General features: G+C 42.4%; 1 pseudogene; it reads right to left on the bottom strand.

The window, feature by feature from the left end:
- Window positions 1-12,388: 12,388 nt before the first annotated feature.
- On the bottom strand, window positions 12,389-13,216 carry LOC100472440 (annotated as a pseudogene).
- Window positions 13,217-15,170: the final 1,954 nt, after the last annotated feature.

Raw genomic sequence — 15,170 nt, 5'->3', positions numbered from 1 at the left:
CAACCAAAATTTATTCTATTAGAAAAAAGGAAAAGAACAACAAAGTAAATGAATTACCTTCCTCAGTTTGCTAGAAGGTCACTGTGTCCCACTTTGATATTCCCTTAATGTTTAATTCGTCTGGATGCCAAGCACAGTCTGGCTGAAACTTTTCATCAACAAGATCCAAGCAGTGTGGTGGGCCAAACAGGATGGTTAAAATTAAATCTAAGTAGGAGAACATTTAGTGGTTGCCAGGGGACAGGGAAGGGGGTGGGGTGGGGTGCAGCTCTACAGGGTAAAGGGAGAGAGTGCCTTCATGGTGACAGAACGGTTATGCATCTTGACTGCGGTGGGGTCACAGGTGGGATCAGATCCATAGGATGGTACTGCACACGCACTTGAGCAGACGTATGCATGCACAAGCACACGTGTGCATGTTAAAACTGTAAAAACTGTTGGCAACTGAATACAGTCTATAGTCTAGTGAACAAGATCACACCAAGGTCAGTTTCGTGGTTTTGATATCATTGTACATTCATGCAAAATGTCACTGTTGGAAGAAGCTAAATAAATGGTTCATGAGAATCTATGCACTGTCTGTGTAACTGCCTGTGAGTTTATAGTTATTTCAAAAGAAATGTTTAATAGGTAATATCCAAAGAAGGTAATGGTATTGAATCCTAACAAATATGACTGTTAATGAAAAAATGCCAACCTTTCATCCAACTAAAAACAAGTCTGATGGTAGAAATTGCTGCCTGGTAAAGTGTTTTTAAATAAATGCTCAAACTCATTTATTTTCTTCTTTAGTTATTTAGATCTTATTTATTTACTTTAGTCCCCCCCTCAGGTTACCAGTAGCTACAAAGTTACTTATTTATGACCCAGCAACTAAATATTCTATTTTAAAATAGAGAGTTGACAATTTCAATAACTCATGAAAAATCTACACTGGTTATGGATCTTTAAAATAATATTCTAAGCAGTAAGAGAGAGAGTATGAAATAGAACTTCAACTTTCAGCTCTCCTTTCATGAAAATAAAACTGAGTTTGAAATTCCTTGTCCTTCATCATTTACAGTCACCTTGAGCAACCTTCACCTTCTAGATAGTGCACATCTTGGCGTAAGGACAAACCGCATTTTTCTATTGATTTCCAGCTGCTGGCATTGAACCAGGCACATGATGAAGGCTCTGTGGGGCGTGTTAACTGACTTGCCCACATAAATCCTTATGATACAAAGCTCTGCTTCTTGTTGAGCTGGGAACCAATCCTTACTTGTATAAAAAGCTATAGAAAAGTGACTTTTTTGATTGCTAAAAGGCAATAGCATTAGAAACTATTCAATTCCCAATTTATAGCAAGCATTAAAAGTGACTTCTGCAGGAGTGAGTTTTATAAATAGAACGGCAAAGGTGACCTGGCTCTCCAGGCACAGAGAGCAAGGACTCTGGATCAGTCGGGCCTGACCATTATTGCTGTGTCTGATCCTGTATTTTCCACCTGAATCTTCCTTCTGAAGCTTATTTCCTGCTGGCAAGTGAACACGTTTAAACATGTGAACTTAAAATAATTTCATCTGATCTCTTGGTGACAGCAGAGAAGTGAGGCAATCCTCTTTCCTCCCTATTTGAGTCCTGTGAAGTCAAAGTGAGCTGGTCTGGAAGTGATTTACCGAGATAGGACTGACTCTACGAGAGGAAATTGCCTGTCATTTAGAGAAGAGGGAAGAAAGAAGGGATTTTCCTGCAGGGATTCCCACCCAGCTGTACAATTAGACCTGGATTCTCAGATTTCATGTCGTGGTTGGTCACTCTCTCTAGCAAGTCTGACATGCAGATTCCTCCTTGGAACAAGGGCAACTTTCAGAGACCAAAGCTCTCCCACTCCCTCTGGGGAGGGGTCTGAGCAGGAAAGGGCCTGTCCCGGGCTTGACCCCAAAAGGAGCCATTAAAAATATTCCAAACAACCACAAAGCAACCAGCGGTATTTCTTTTCCAGATAGGAACAGATGCGCCTGCAAAAGAATGGCTGCAGATGAGAACAAAAGCAGAATTTGTACTTTGTTCCTAAAGCTTTCTTACATCAAATAGATATGGAATTATGTTCTATGAGAGGGGCTGACTCGCCTTCCTCCAGCACTGGGGAGTTTGGAGCAAAATGAAGAAATGGAGCAGTGGACAGTACTGAGCTGCACATTGGAATGTGTTCCCCTGTGGCTTTAGAACCTTCCAGGATTCCAACTTGGACTCTCCGTGCTATTCCAGAGTGGATAGGAATAAAGAGTTCCAGAAATGAGCTAAAGTTAGAGCAACGGCCGGCTATGACCTGCCCTTTGTTTGTCACCCTGTCTTCATTATCTTGGTAGATGTGGTGAGTTGGTTGCTGAATCCAACAAGACAAGGTGAGGTCAGGATGGATCTGAAGAATCACTGCGGGGTGGGCATACCCACCGAGATGCAGGTGGCTGGCGAGTCCTCAGGTGATCGCCTTCATGGGAACAGCTGCTGGCTGGGGTAGGTATGCAGGGCTGAGAGGGCCCCAAGGGGGACAGCAAGGACCAAGAAGACTGAAAAGGTCCCAAGGCAGAGGTGAGTTCAGGGGCAGAGCTCAGTTGCCGGAAGAAAACTCTAATGCCAAGCAGGAATCTGGGGCTGAGGACCAGTCCTGCAGACCTGACTGACAGTCCAGAAAAGCATTTGATTCATGTGATGAGGAAATTCTGAGTCGTGGTAAAAAGGCAGAGCTGGACAGGTCAGACCAGCCCTCCCACATCATGGAGCTTACATTCTAGTGCATGTGACGCATACACCGCAAGGTTGCTAACGGAGGTAGGTGCTGATGGGGAGGTGAAGGGAATAGTGCATGGGCTGGCAGGTGCCTCAGGGGGAATCACTTCAGCCAGGGGAGGGACCGGCTCTTTGAGGAAGGATCGGTGCTCTGCTGCTGGGGGGCTGTGTGGCTGTGGCAGTTTCAAGGAGCAGCGAGGATGTCTGTGGACCTGAATGTGAAGGTCAGCTATGATACAAATGACAGCAGACACAGCCTTAGGGCAGCACTGTTAATTCACATGGGCTTCTGCTGCTCTCTAGCCTTGCTGGGGCTGATGAATGCCAGGCAGGACTGGGCTGAGGAAGCAGGAACGGTGCTCCTTTCTACTCCCTTGCAGGCCCACTTTGTCCTCACAGGTCTAGGTCCTGCCCCAAAGAGAAGGAGGGAGGGGGCAGTTGGACTCGATTTCCTCTCAATTGTATCTTTAAAAACATATANGTCCTCACAGGTCTAGGTCCTGCCCCAAAGAGAAGGAGGGAGGGGGCAGTTGGACTCGATTTCCTCTCAATTATATCTTTAAAAACATATATAAAATTAATCTTTTGCATCTCAATCATTTGTGCTCCCTTCCAGACTTAAAAATGAGCATTTATTATATTTATACCGATCACAAAAATTAAAAAACAGAGCTATTTATTTAAATCAACCAAGACAACTGTATTATTAATCATTGTCCTCAAAAATATCATTTGATGAGGGAAAAAAAAAGCTAAGCTTGCAAAAAGATGCTTGAGGTGAAGTGAAAAGGAGGGTTTGTTTTTGTTGTTGTTGTTTTTTAAATAAAGATACTAGAGGTTTGCTGTAAAGATAAACTTGCAACTTTAGACAGAAAATTGCAATTGCATTATAGAATCTCTCCCTTTGTACCCAAAGAGCAAAAACTTAGTAGAAACCAGAAGCCCAAGCCCGAAGTACCTGTAACACCAAACACAGAGATGGATATAACCTGATTCCATAACCCCCATCTTGAAATGAAAGAAAGAAAAGGGATTTTGAGTGAAGTACACAGCACAATTCACTCCTGACTCTGCTCCATTCCTCAGAAACTCCAGTGGTGATTTCACAGATCTCGAGTTTTTGGTCTCTCTCTTCCAAATATGTCGAAATTCAAACTGAGAGGTAACCTTATCTTTCTTAACCAAGGGGTACTGGAAAGAGATGCTGGGGAGAAATGGGCAAGAGGTGATAAGTGAGCAAGGGAAGTAAGGACTCCATAATTTACCCTTTGGGGTCCAAGTCTGAGGCTTTGGGTCATCTCCCAGTGCTGACTGGTACGGGGCACTTAAGACAGAGAGCAACATGGCAGAAGAGAGAACAGTACCTCAGCCAGATCCTCTTCCTCCCTTCCATGGCCTCAGGCCCCACAGGAAACCAAAGAGAATCCACTTATACACAGCCCTCGAACTGAAGCTTAGCTGGAAAAGCAAATCTGTCCTAGATCTGATAGGAAGTGGGTGAAATCACCAATATCACATCAGAGCAAGGAGAATGTGCTGGCACAGCCTTTCATTCCTGAGCAGGATAAAAAATTCTGTGAGGAGTCTCCAATCACACCTCATCACAGAACATACAAAAAAGGAGCACGCCATGTAAATGACAGACTAAGAAGTTAAAAGGAAAACAAAATTCAGGAAGCACCAGAGAATTTGTCACAGTGGTGTCATGCTGCATGACAACTTAATGAGACATGCGTTCAAAGAAATAATAGCTCAAAGGCAATATGAACAAACAAGGGAACAAGATGGAAAGGAAGATGGCATGCCCAAGGAAACACATTTGAAGAACAAAATATTCTCCCTGAATTAATAAAAAAGACAGAGCAGTGAGGAAGAGAAGGAAACTCACGTTAAAGCCACATCATTCACCAAGAGGATTCGAGAGGATCAGACGTGACCGAGGAGCAGATAATTAAAACCAAATATTTCATTGTAATCAGAGAAGCTAGTAGATATGGAAAACAGACTGCAATGATCCAGTATAATTGCTAGCCTTGAGGGTAAAATCACCGTAGACTCTGAATCAGTGAAGAATTGAATCTGCAGGGTGGAAAATCACACTGGGTTCACACAAGTTGATGTGCACTTTTCTTCATCAAGGCCATTCCGAGAAGAAGTTCAAGGACAAACGACAAAAGAGAAGGCAACCTGAAGGAGTTGTTGAGTAGGCCCACTACTACAGTGCAAGGTTTGATATGCGCAAAGTACCCAAGAAACAAGATAATGAAAGACTATTAGCGTCTCCTGTCATTGTCACCATCCCTGAAAAATAAAGTCATTTAAGCATGAAACAGCTTAGGTTATACAGTTCCCACAAGCCCTACTTGAGCAAAAACTTAAATGATAAAATCTACCAAATTAATGAAGAGGCAAAGTAAATAACTCAGGTACAGAGAAACCATAGGAAAAGCAGAGAATTCACATAACCCTGAGCAAAAATGACTTATAGGGTCAAGGCTGGGTGTGGTATGTTTTCATTTCTACTATATAAAACCCTTATAATATGAACATTTCGTACAAAACACAATTATGGAAATAAGTTGACTATGTGGATGAGGGCTTCCTGTTAATTGGCATCATTCTTTCTCTGTTTCAAGATGATGTGTCTCCTTCTGTTTACAGGACCGCGCTCTCTTCTGGGAACCGGCTCCTGTGTTTGACCCTCATAATCTTAGCAAACATGTGGCTCTAGCTTGTCAGCCTTTTCTCATCTCTGATGGCTCTCCCACCCCAAAACCATTCATCCAAGCCTTTGTGTGTATCTTCCCTCACATATTTGAAAGAGAGAAAAAATCTTAGTGGTACAACTGCTATTATAATGTCATTTAGAAGCCGTCCCTTACAAGGATTTGATGAACTATCCCATAAAAATGGGCTTTAGTAATTCTAAGAGAATTACAATATTCAAATCAAATCTACTTTAAAACTTCCAAATTCTTTTTTTTTAAGTCCTCCCCACCCCCATGCCCACGTGGGGCTTAAACTCACATCCCTGAGATCAAGACCGAGTTCAGATCAAGAGTTCAATGCGCCCCAAAACTTCCAAATTCTTAAGTATAGGTTCTCACTGATTCTCAATTTTCCCAATTCCATGCTCAAGCTCATATCCTGATTAAGGGCAAAATTTATGGGATCTTTTCACTTCAGAGAGCGACTGTTTTGGAACCATTGGGCCACAGAAAACCAAATAGCACCCCTAATACCCAGACCTCAAACTGAAACTCAGATGGAAAAGCAAATCTGTCCTAGATCTGATAGGAAGTAGGTCAAATCACCAACATCCTACAACTCTGTGAATGGTACCTACCCCATCCCTTGTACTAAAATTTAATTATGACGTTTCTCTGAATTTTAATTCATTAATCTTTTAAATGTAGTTTTAATTTTCATTATTGAAGTACAGTTGACATACAATTTCATATTAGTCTCAGGTGTCCAACATAGGTGACTTGACAATTCTATACATTACTCATTTTATTTATTTTATTTTTTTAATTTAAATTCAATTAACCAGCTTATAGTACATCATTAGTTTCAGATGTAGAGTTCAATAATATATCAGTTGCATATAACTACCAGTGCTCATCACATCACATGCCCTCTTTAATGCCCATCACCCAGTTACCCCATCCCCCGCTCACCTCCTTTCCAACAACCCTCAGTTTCTTTCTTATAGTTAAGAGTCTCTCATGGTTTTTCTCCCTCTCTGAGGACTTCTGATTCAGTTTTCCCTCCCTTCCCCTACAGTCCTCTGCCCTGTTTCTTATATTCTGCATTTCTTATATTCTCCATATGATACTTATCTTTCTCTGATAGACTTATTTCACTCAGCATAATACACTCCAGTTCCACCCATGTCATTGTACATGGTAAGTATTCATCCTTTCTGATGGCTGAGTAATATACACACACACACACACACACACACACACACACACACCACATCTTCTTTATCCATTCATCTGTCAGTGGACATCTTGGATCATTTCACAGTTTGGCTATTGTGAACACTGCTGCTGTAAACATTGGGATGCAGGTTCCCCTTTGGACCACTACATTAGTATCTCTGGCGTAAATACCTAGTAGTGTAATTGCTGGGTCATAGGGTAGCTCTGTTTTTAGTTTCTTGAGGAACCTCCATACCATTTTCTAGAGCGGTTGCACCAGCTAGCATTCCCACCAACAATGTAAGAGGGTTCCCCTTTCTCCACATCCTCGCCAACATTTATTGTTTCCTGTCTTGTTAATTTTAGCCATTCTGACTGGTGTGAGGTGGTATTTCACTGTGGTTTTGATCTGCATTTCCCTGATGCCCAGTGATGTGGAGCATTTTCTTATGTGTCTGTTGGCCATTTGTATGTTTTCTTTGGAGAAATGTCTGTTCCTGTGTTCTGTCCATTTCTTGACTGGATTATTTGGTTTTTGGGTGTTGAGTTTGATAAGCTCTTTATAGATCTTCATAGATTTTTATAGTTCTATAGTTCTTTATAGATCTTTATTGATCTAGCCCTTTATCTGATAAGTCATTTGCAAGTATCTTCTCCCATTCTGTTGGTTGCCTTTTAGTTTATTAACATTTTCTTTTGCTGTGCAAAAGCTTTTTATCTTGATGAAGTCCCAATAGTTCATTTTTGCCGTTGTTTGTCTTGCCTTTGGAGACATGTTTAGCAAGAATTTCCTGAAGCCGAGGTCTAAGAGGTTGCTGCCTGTCTTTCCCTCTAGGATTTTGATGGATTCCTGTCTCACACTAAGGTCTTTCATCCATTTTGAGTTTGTCTTTGTATGGTGTAAGAAAATGGTCTGGTTTCATTCTCATTTATTTTAATAGAGTAGAAAGTAACATCCTGATGTTTAGGGAGGGGGCTAAGAGGTGAGCTTTCCCTGTAACACTTAGGAGAAGCCCCAGTAACTGAAGAGTAATATGTGAACAGCTCACAGAATCTCAAATATTGAATTTCTCCATAATTTTTGCACCACATTTAGGGTGAATTAAAGGTGTTTCCACACCACAGTTTGTGTTCATTCATTCATTCACCATCCACTCATTCATTGAATGAGCACTGCTTGAGAATCTGCTGTGTGTTAGGCACTGGAGATATGAATATTCATAAGGAATTGCCCTTGGCTTATCATCCAGCATGAAGACAGGTCAGTTCACCATTCCACAAAGTCAGATTTCAAACAGGCTCATATTTGGATTATAATGATCAGTGCCCTTATTCAAATCCAGGCTCACATTTACCATCCGTGTAACTTCAGGAAAGTTATATCACTTCTTTCTGCCATAGATTTCTTATTTTTAAAATCAGCAAAATAACAGTACCAACCTCATAGGGCTGTTGAAAGCATGAAATAAAATGCTACCTGCATGACACTTAATACAGTCCCTGGCACAGAGCCAATAGCAGGAGCTGTTTTTCTTTACTTATATACAATAAATAAATAAATCATCCATAAATAAGTACTTTTATTAATAAATTAAAATAAATAGGGTTATGCGAACCTCTGCCTACTGAATTTCAGAATTATTACAGGACCAGGACAAATATTTCAGATCATTTCATTTGACTCCTTTAATTTACAAAGGAGGCAGCTGGAGTTTGGAGAATATGAATAATTGGCTCAAAATGTGTTGATTCATTCTGTTAGCAGATACTTGGTAACCAGCTGCTCTGTCTCAGAAACAGCATCAGTGGCTAGAGACAGCGTTGGAGAAGAATAGGGATTACACGGCCCTTGCCTTGCTGGGTTACAATCTTGGGATAAGCCTATGTGCCAGGCATACTCAAAACCATGGTCGTTGGATCACGCGGGCCAGGTGGCGGCCATTATGGATTTGCACAAGCCCTTACAGTCCTTACACAAACACTGTCTCACTGAATCTCCATGCTTTTTCTGTGAGGCAGTGTGGGTTGTTACTTAGTCCTCTATGACTGTATAACAAATAGCCCCAAACTGAGTGACTTAGAACAGTACACATTTATTATCTCACAGATTTTGTGGATCAGAAATGGCTTAGCTGGGAAGTTCTGGCTCAAGGACTCTAAGGAAACTCTACTCACAATGCTGGCTGGGCCTGCAGTCATCTGAAGATTTAACTTCAACAGGAGAGCCCCTGCTGAGAGCATTCCCTCCCACCACTGCTGAGGAGGGGGATCTCGGTTCCTCATCATTAAATCTCTCCATTGAGAGGGCCCACTACTCTAGTGTCCCCACAACATGGCAGCCGGCTTTCCCCGAGCAAGTCATTCAGGAGAGAGCACAAGGAGAAAGCTGCATTTCATGACTCAGGACTCACACTATCACAGGCGCCACATGGGATTTTCTGGAAGCAGCTCACTAAGTCCAACCCACACTGCAGTGAAGGGGAAACAGACTCCACCTCAGAAAGGGAGAAATACAGAAGGCTTTGTAGAGACGCATTTTATAACAAAACCAAATATTATTTTCAATAAACCGTTTCGGTCACAGAAGCTCAGAATATTTGATTTGACTGAGGTCATTGTTGACTCAGAACCTCTTGCTTCGGGTCTTGCTTTGTTCCCTCCCGTCTGGTGTGCTGAACATCCTTGTTAGAGGACCTGGGATGTATTCTCTCCATTGCTCTTAGGGAAGATTCTTCCGAACACAGTTTCTCCTTCAACACCGCTGGGCCTTTAAAGAAGTTTCTACTCCGAGGCAAATATCAAAACAATTTGTTCAAAATTTGTCTGTTAAAATTTTTTTCAACTGTCTATTTTAGACTCTTTTTCCAGGAATAAAAGCTTTTTCCATCTCCCCTCTTCCCTGACCCTTCCAGGTTAGCTTTTAAGAAGATTATGATGTCAATGAATCATTCTTATTGCCAGAGGTAGATCTGAGCTGCTTTTTATACGAATTTTAATACACTTTCTGTTTTATTCACGCAGGGCGAGAATTCCTAATAGGATCGGATACATTTTCTCTCACAGATAGAAAGCAGTTAGGATGCAAAGAAAGGGGAATTAGGATGTCCAGCCAAAGTCTGGAAGGACTCTTCTTACTCCGGAGGGATCTTAATTGACAAGAAAATCATGCAACAGAAAAATTTCAGATCTCAGGCTAGAGAATCTCTCCAGAGGTCCCATCTTTCCTCACAACAGCCTCGAATGATGCTGCTTCCCTTTGAAGAGGGAAGGAGCTTAGGCAGTGTCCTCAAGAGGCTATTTAGACCTTGTGCTTGCCTACACCCTGCCCCCTCTGTCTACTGCGTTCCCTCTACTTTTTCTCATTCCCTGTCTTCCCCACCGGAAGGGAGAGCGAGGTAATCTGTTCTGTTTTCTAGCCCTCTGTAACTTGGTTTTCAAGTCTCCCCATATAGGCAGTCTCTAGCTACCTATCTTGCCTTTATCCGTGTTTACTTTAGAAGTCTCTGTGGTTTATCTAAGATGCTAATTCCCACCCTCCGTTCCACTGGTTTTGTTCTGTGGCTCTGCGGCTACCGAGCATGGGACAAGACTGCGCGCTCCGAGCATACCTCATTCCCTCAGCCACAGAGGACTTGTCACCGATCTCCACAATCCTCAACTGTGACACAGCAAACGTGACAAACTCGGGCAATAATAAGAAGCACTTTAGAATGTGCATTAACTCAGGGAGTGCTGCAGACACCATTTATGGTCTTTCCATTTCTGGGTTCTTTTCTCTTTAAGTTAATTTGGTGTAGATTTCCTGACACCACTTCTTTCTAAGCACATCTAGAATGACATTCTCTTCCAACATAGGATGCCCTTTTGAGGAAATAGGCAATAGATATGGCTCTGTAATACAATTTATATATGTGATTATCGGCGGGAAGCATGACTTCAGCGGATGTAAGTGACCGTGTCCTGGGTGTGTGTCCGTGTGTCGTGTAGCAGCACGCCATATGCTTAAACTACACGTAGGGTCCTTTTTTTAAAGTCAGAAGAGGCGGTGCCTAGTTTTGTTTCTGTTTTCCTCAGAATGAAATAGAGGCCACGAGTAGAGAAGAGAAATCGTGGTTTTAATGACGAAGTGGTTAAAATCCTTTCTCTTTCCTTGTTGGTTTCTTGGTTTCGTGGAAAACTTGATTTCATCAGCCTCCTGAGCACTCTTGATTTCATTGTCACTTTTCCACACACCAAACAAAAGCACGCTCCATGTGTTCTTGATTTCGTTTTGGAATTAGCAGTCACCAATCCAAAGCCAAAACGTCAGGCAGCCAGCTTCCAACGATTTGCTCAGTGATCCCTAAAGTGGTTCCTTGGGATGCCATCTCGGCCCTGTTTGGATCCTGAGCGCCCTGGCTGCCAGGTCCCTCTGCCCGCACCGCACTCGGTGTCCTGTGTCCTCTCAAATGGGGCCCTCCCCCGGGCTGGCTCTTCCCTCAGCACTGAAGCTCCCCGGCTGTCCCTAGCTTGGTGCCACCTTGTCAGCCAGCATTCAGCCTCTGCCAGACTCGCGCTGTCCGCCACTGCCACCAGGCATGCCCTTGGCTCTCACATTCAAGCCCCAGTTCACGCACTTATCCCTCATCTCCAGACAGGACGTTCTCTCCTCACACGGAATTCTGAACCCTGTGCTCCTGTCAAGACTCAGGATGACTTACCTTTTCCAAAAAGCTTTCCTAGACAAGAACTTGTTCAATTGGCATTTATTCTATCTGTCTGTCTGTCTGTCATCTCTCCTTTCCTTCCTCCCCCTTCCTCCCTCTTTCCCCATTATGCACACGCACACACACACACACTCATACCCACACACTCACACTCTCACATACTCATGCACACACATAGACACTCATGCTCACACACTCAGACACACACTCACACACATGCATGTAACCATCTCTAACTCTCGCCTCTCTTCATCTCACGAGGCTCGTTCTGTGCCCACGGCCTCTCTCACACGGGTGCCAGCACCTACATCCGTGCATACGCATAGGCACACTTACATGCAAAATGATGTGTTTGCTTTTGTGGCTTAAAAATATCAGCCTCAATATTTTATGACCTCTCTGTCATTCCTCAAAGAGCTCCAGTTTTCTTTTCCCCTGTGCCTAGCACAGTGCAAGCATAGCAGTGCATTTTTAATAAACATTATTAACATATATTTTGTATATGTATTTTAATAATTATAATGGTTTAATATATACTTTAGTTACTTAATTTAATTTATGATTAATATATAATATACATTTGATATAAAATAAAGCATATTTTAACATATGTTTTCAATACATATATTTTGAATTTAATCTGTTTTCCTTACAGACCCATTTCATGCCCTAAAGCAGTTTTTCTGAATGTTTTATTTTCATTTTATTTATTTTTTAAAGGTTTATTTATTTGAGAGAGAGAGAGAGAGCATTTGAGGCGGGGGGAGGCAGAGGGAGAGAGAGAAAATCCCAAGCGGACTCCAAGAGCATGAGCCCAAGGCGGGGCTCAATCCCAAGACCCGGAGACCACCACCTGAGCCCAAATCAAGAGTCAGCCGCTTAACCCACTGACACCCAGGTGCCCCATTTTCATTTTAATCCCCATTAAGCAAACTCTTTAGATACATTTTCTCTAATTGCACCTCTTATGAAATTTTATTTTTATTTTTTTTTTCCATGAGAGTAGTCATTTATTAGCAGACCAGATTACAAAAATTATCATGGTAGATACCTTAGTTCATCCTTCTAATAAGCCTATTGAATCTGGTCTTCCCTGTTGCCAGCATCTCCACCTTCTACAAAATGGGTGGTCTTTTTCTTCATTCCCCCTCGTGGAGAAGATAATTTGAAGGGCCATAAAAAGTTGTTTGCTTCTTTGAAATGTTTTCCAACAGTATAGACCTCGTGAATCAGATCCCCCATGCACATGATGCCCCATTTACCAAGAGATCGGGCCATCAGTGTGTTATCTGTCAGGGCAATCTGCTCCTTGTTGATTTTGCCATAACCACGCTTGTAGATCAATTCATTCACCGACTTCAGGTTTGGGAACCCCCATGCTATATATGGTTCCACAATTCTTAGCATGTTAACTGAAGCCTTGTTGAACTTAACAAAGGTGCCATTGAAGATCTGGCGAAGGCGAAGGAGCTGCAACACCTTTCGAACCTTTGGGCTCCCACCATTGATACCCTGATCCTGATCACAAACGCCAATCTGGGTTCCGCAGGTACGTAGAAGTTGCCAGCTTTTCTTGCCATCCTCGCCCTTCGAATCTCAGTTCTGTACATCTGCCTGTATTCCTTGTGGTAATGCTTAGCTTTTTCATAGATAAGCTTCCTCCTTGCCTTTCGAAGCATCTTTTGAGCAAACTTCTTTCTCAGACGCTTGATTTTCAATTCTGCGAAATTCCTTCGCTTCTTCTTAAGGGTTTCTGGCACAGCAGGGACCTTCTTTTTCTTCTCTTCTGCACCCTCCATGGTTCCAGTGGAAAAAGAGACTTTTATGAAATTTTAATACCACAGATAACACTTCATACATGTTGATGAGTTCCTCATATTTCTGTGCTTTACACATATCAGAGTAAGATTGGTTTGCTCTCCCCCCAAAAACATTTTTTTCTTCCCCTTAAGGGAATAGCATCCTCATTGTGAATTCATGCTCTAAAAAATATTTTTATGTGTGTTACTAATACCTAAAGTTATGATAACTGATGAGATCTGTCGCATAATCACGACAAGGGGATCCCTGTAAGTCTTTGGAACATATTCTTGTTTTAGCGTTTCTCTTCAAAACCTCCACCTTCTTTTTCAAGTATTTGAGGAGTTAGATCAAAGGATAATTTTCCTTACCTTTCATTAATAAAANCTACCTTTCATTAATATAAATGAGCTACATTGATCCAGGCAATACGTAATTTAAAAGAACGGTCCGTTGCCAATGCAGCTTCTACGAGCCTACCGCAACCTTTGTTTCTTCTGAAAGACAAGAATGCGTTCCCCCCAAGGCTCTGTCTCGCTGCTGGTTCATAACCTCTTGAGAATAATCTTTGACCTACCTGGCAGTTTTTCTCTTCTCTCAAAGAGTTTTCACTGCAACACTGTAAAATCAGACTATTATACTTCAGACAAGAGACTCACATTTCTTTTTTGCTAGGGAAGATGAAAACTGCATGTAACCATTTTCCAGCTAACTCCTGAATGCTTACAGTTTTGTCTCACAGATCCAGTTGATTTACTGTATGCGGATCTAGTGCCGACAGGCTCCGCTAACTGAGTTTAGGAGTGGGAATGACTTGTCCTGTGGGATTTTTTATGCCTTCTAGGTGTTTCTACTGAGACTTGTAACGCATGCAGGCAAGGAAAATCCCTAACTGGGCATTCTGTAGATTATTCTACTTATGTGCCGAGGTTTTACTTAAGTGCCCAGAATCTGAAATGATTGGGGTGCACTTATCTAATTATATCAATAACCTATATAATTGTGATATTGTACTATAACCCATAAATAATGCAATACTGCCCTGATATTAACATCTAATTCCTCTTGCCCATGAGCTGGTTAAAAAAAAAAAAAAAAACAAGCCAGATATGGCTAAGGCAAATCCTACTGAATTTGTCCTTCGACATCTCGATTCTACTGAATCTCTGTGACTGAGGCTGCTCCCGTCATGTCAGCTCGGGATGTGTGGTGTATTAGCTGCATTCCTTGAGAAAGAGCCTGACAGTTGGCAGGTGCCGAGCAGGGCAGGTGTGAAGCAGCCTGGCAGACTGCCTACGGACTGGGCGCAACGTCACAGCCGGCCACAAGAGGACACAATGGGCCACCCAGCCTGAGTGCTCCCTCAGCACATAGGACTCCTCCAGGAGGCACAAGGAAGAGAAAGCAGGGGGTTTGTGTGTGTCCAGCTGTCTTGAGTCTCCTGTTTCCCATCAGTTACAGTTTATCGTGCAGAGATCAGTCTCTTGCATTTCTGGATGGAGTCCTGGCTCTTGTGGACTCTCCAAGCCAGAGACCATGATCCTGCTGTTAGTTTACCCAAGGCCAAATTGCATGAGCAAAAGAAGGAGACAGCTTTAGAAATCCGAAGAAGGACCTGTCATTCGTGTCCCACTACAGATGGCTTCTTCTTCTTAGGACCTACAGGGCTGCTGCATCTGTACTTAGCCAGAGTTCAGAATTTACACAGGAGTCTTTATTGCATTCAGTCTAGCGGGTCTTTGCTTTCTTCCAAGAACTCCTCAAAATTCCTGGCTTCTCTATGGGGCCTTGAAGTTGTCTTAATTTCTGAGACTTTTCTAGACTTGAGTACTTCAAGGCCAGGAACTATATTTTATCCTCTCTTCCCCCCACTGCAAACCCTGGAATAGAGTATGCACACCATGTGAGCTTGTCAAATAAATAAAGTTAACCGGCAACAAGACTCATAATTGGTACTGGCTGTCAC

This window comes from Ailuropoda melanoleuca, chromosome 3, assembly GCF_002007445.2.
Source record: "Ailuropoda melanoleuca isolate Jingjing chromosome 3, ASM200744v2, whole genome shotgun sequence".
NCBI classification, from domain to species: domain Eukaryota; kingdom Metazoa; phylum Chordata; class Mammalia; order Carnivora; family Ursidae; genus Ailuropoda; species Ailuropoda melanoleuca.
Note: the sequence above shows the minus strand (reverse complement) of the source record. Positions and strands in the feature narration are given on the sequence as shown.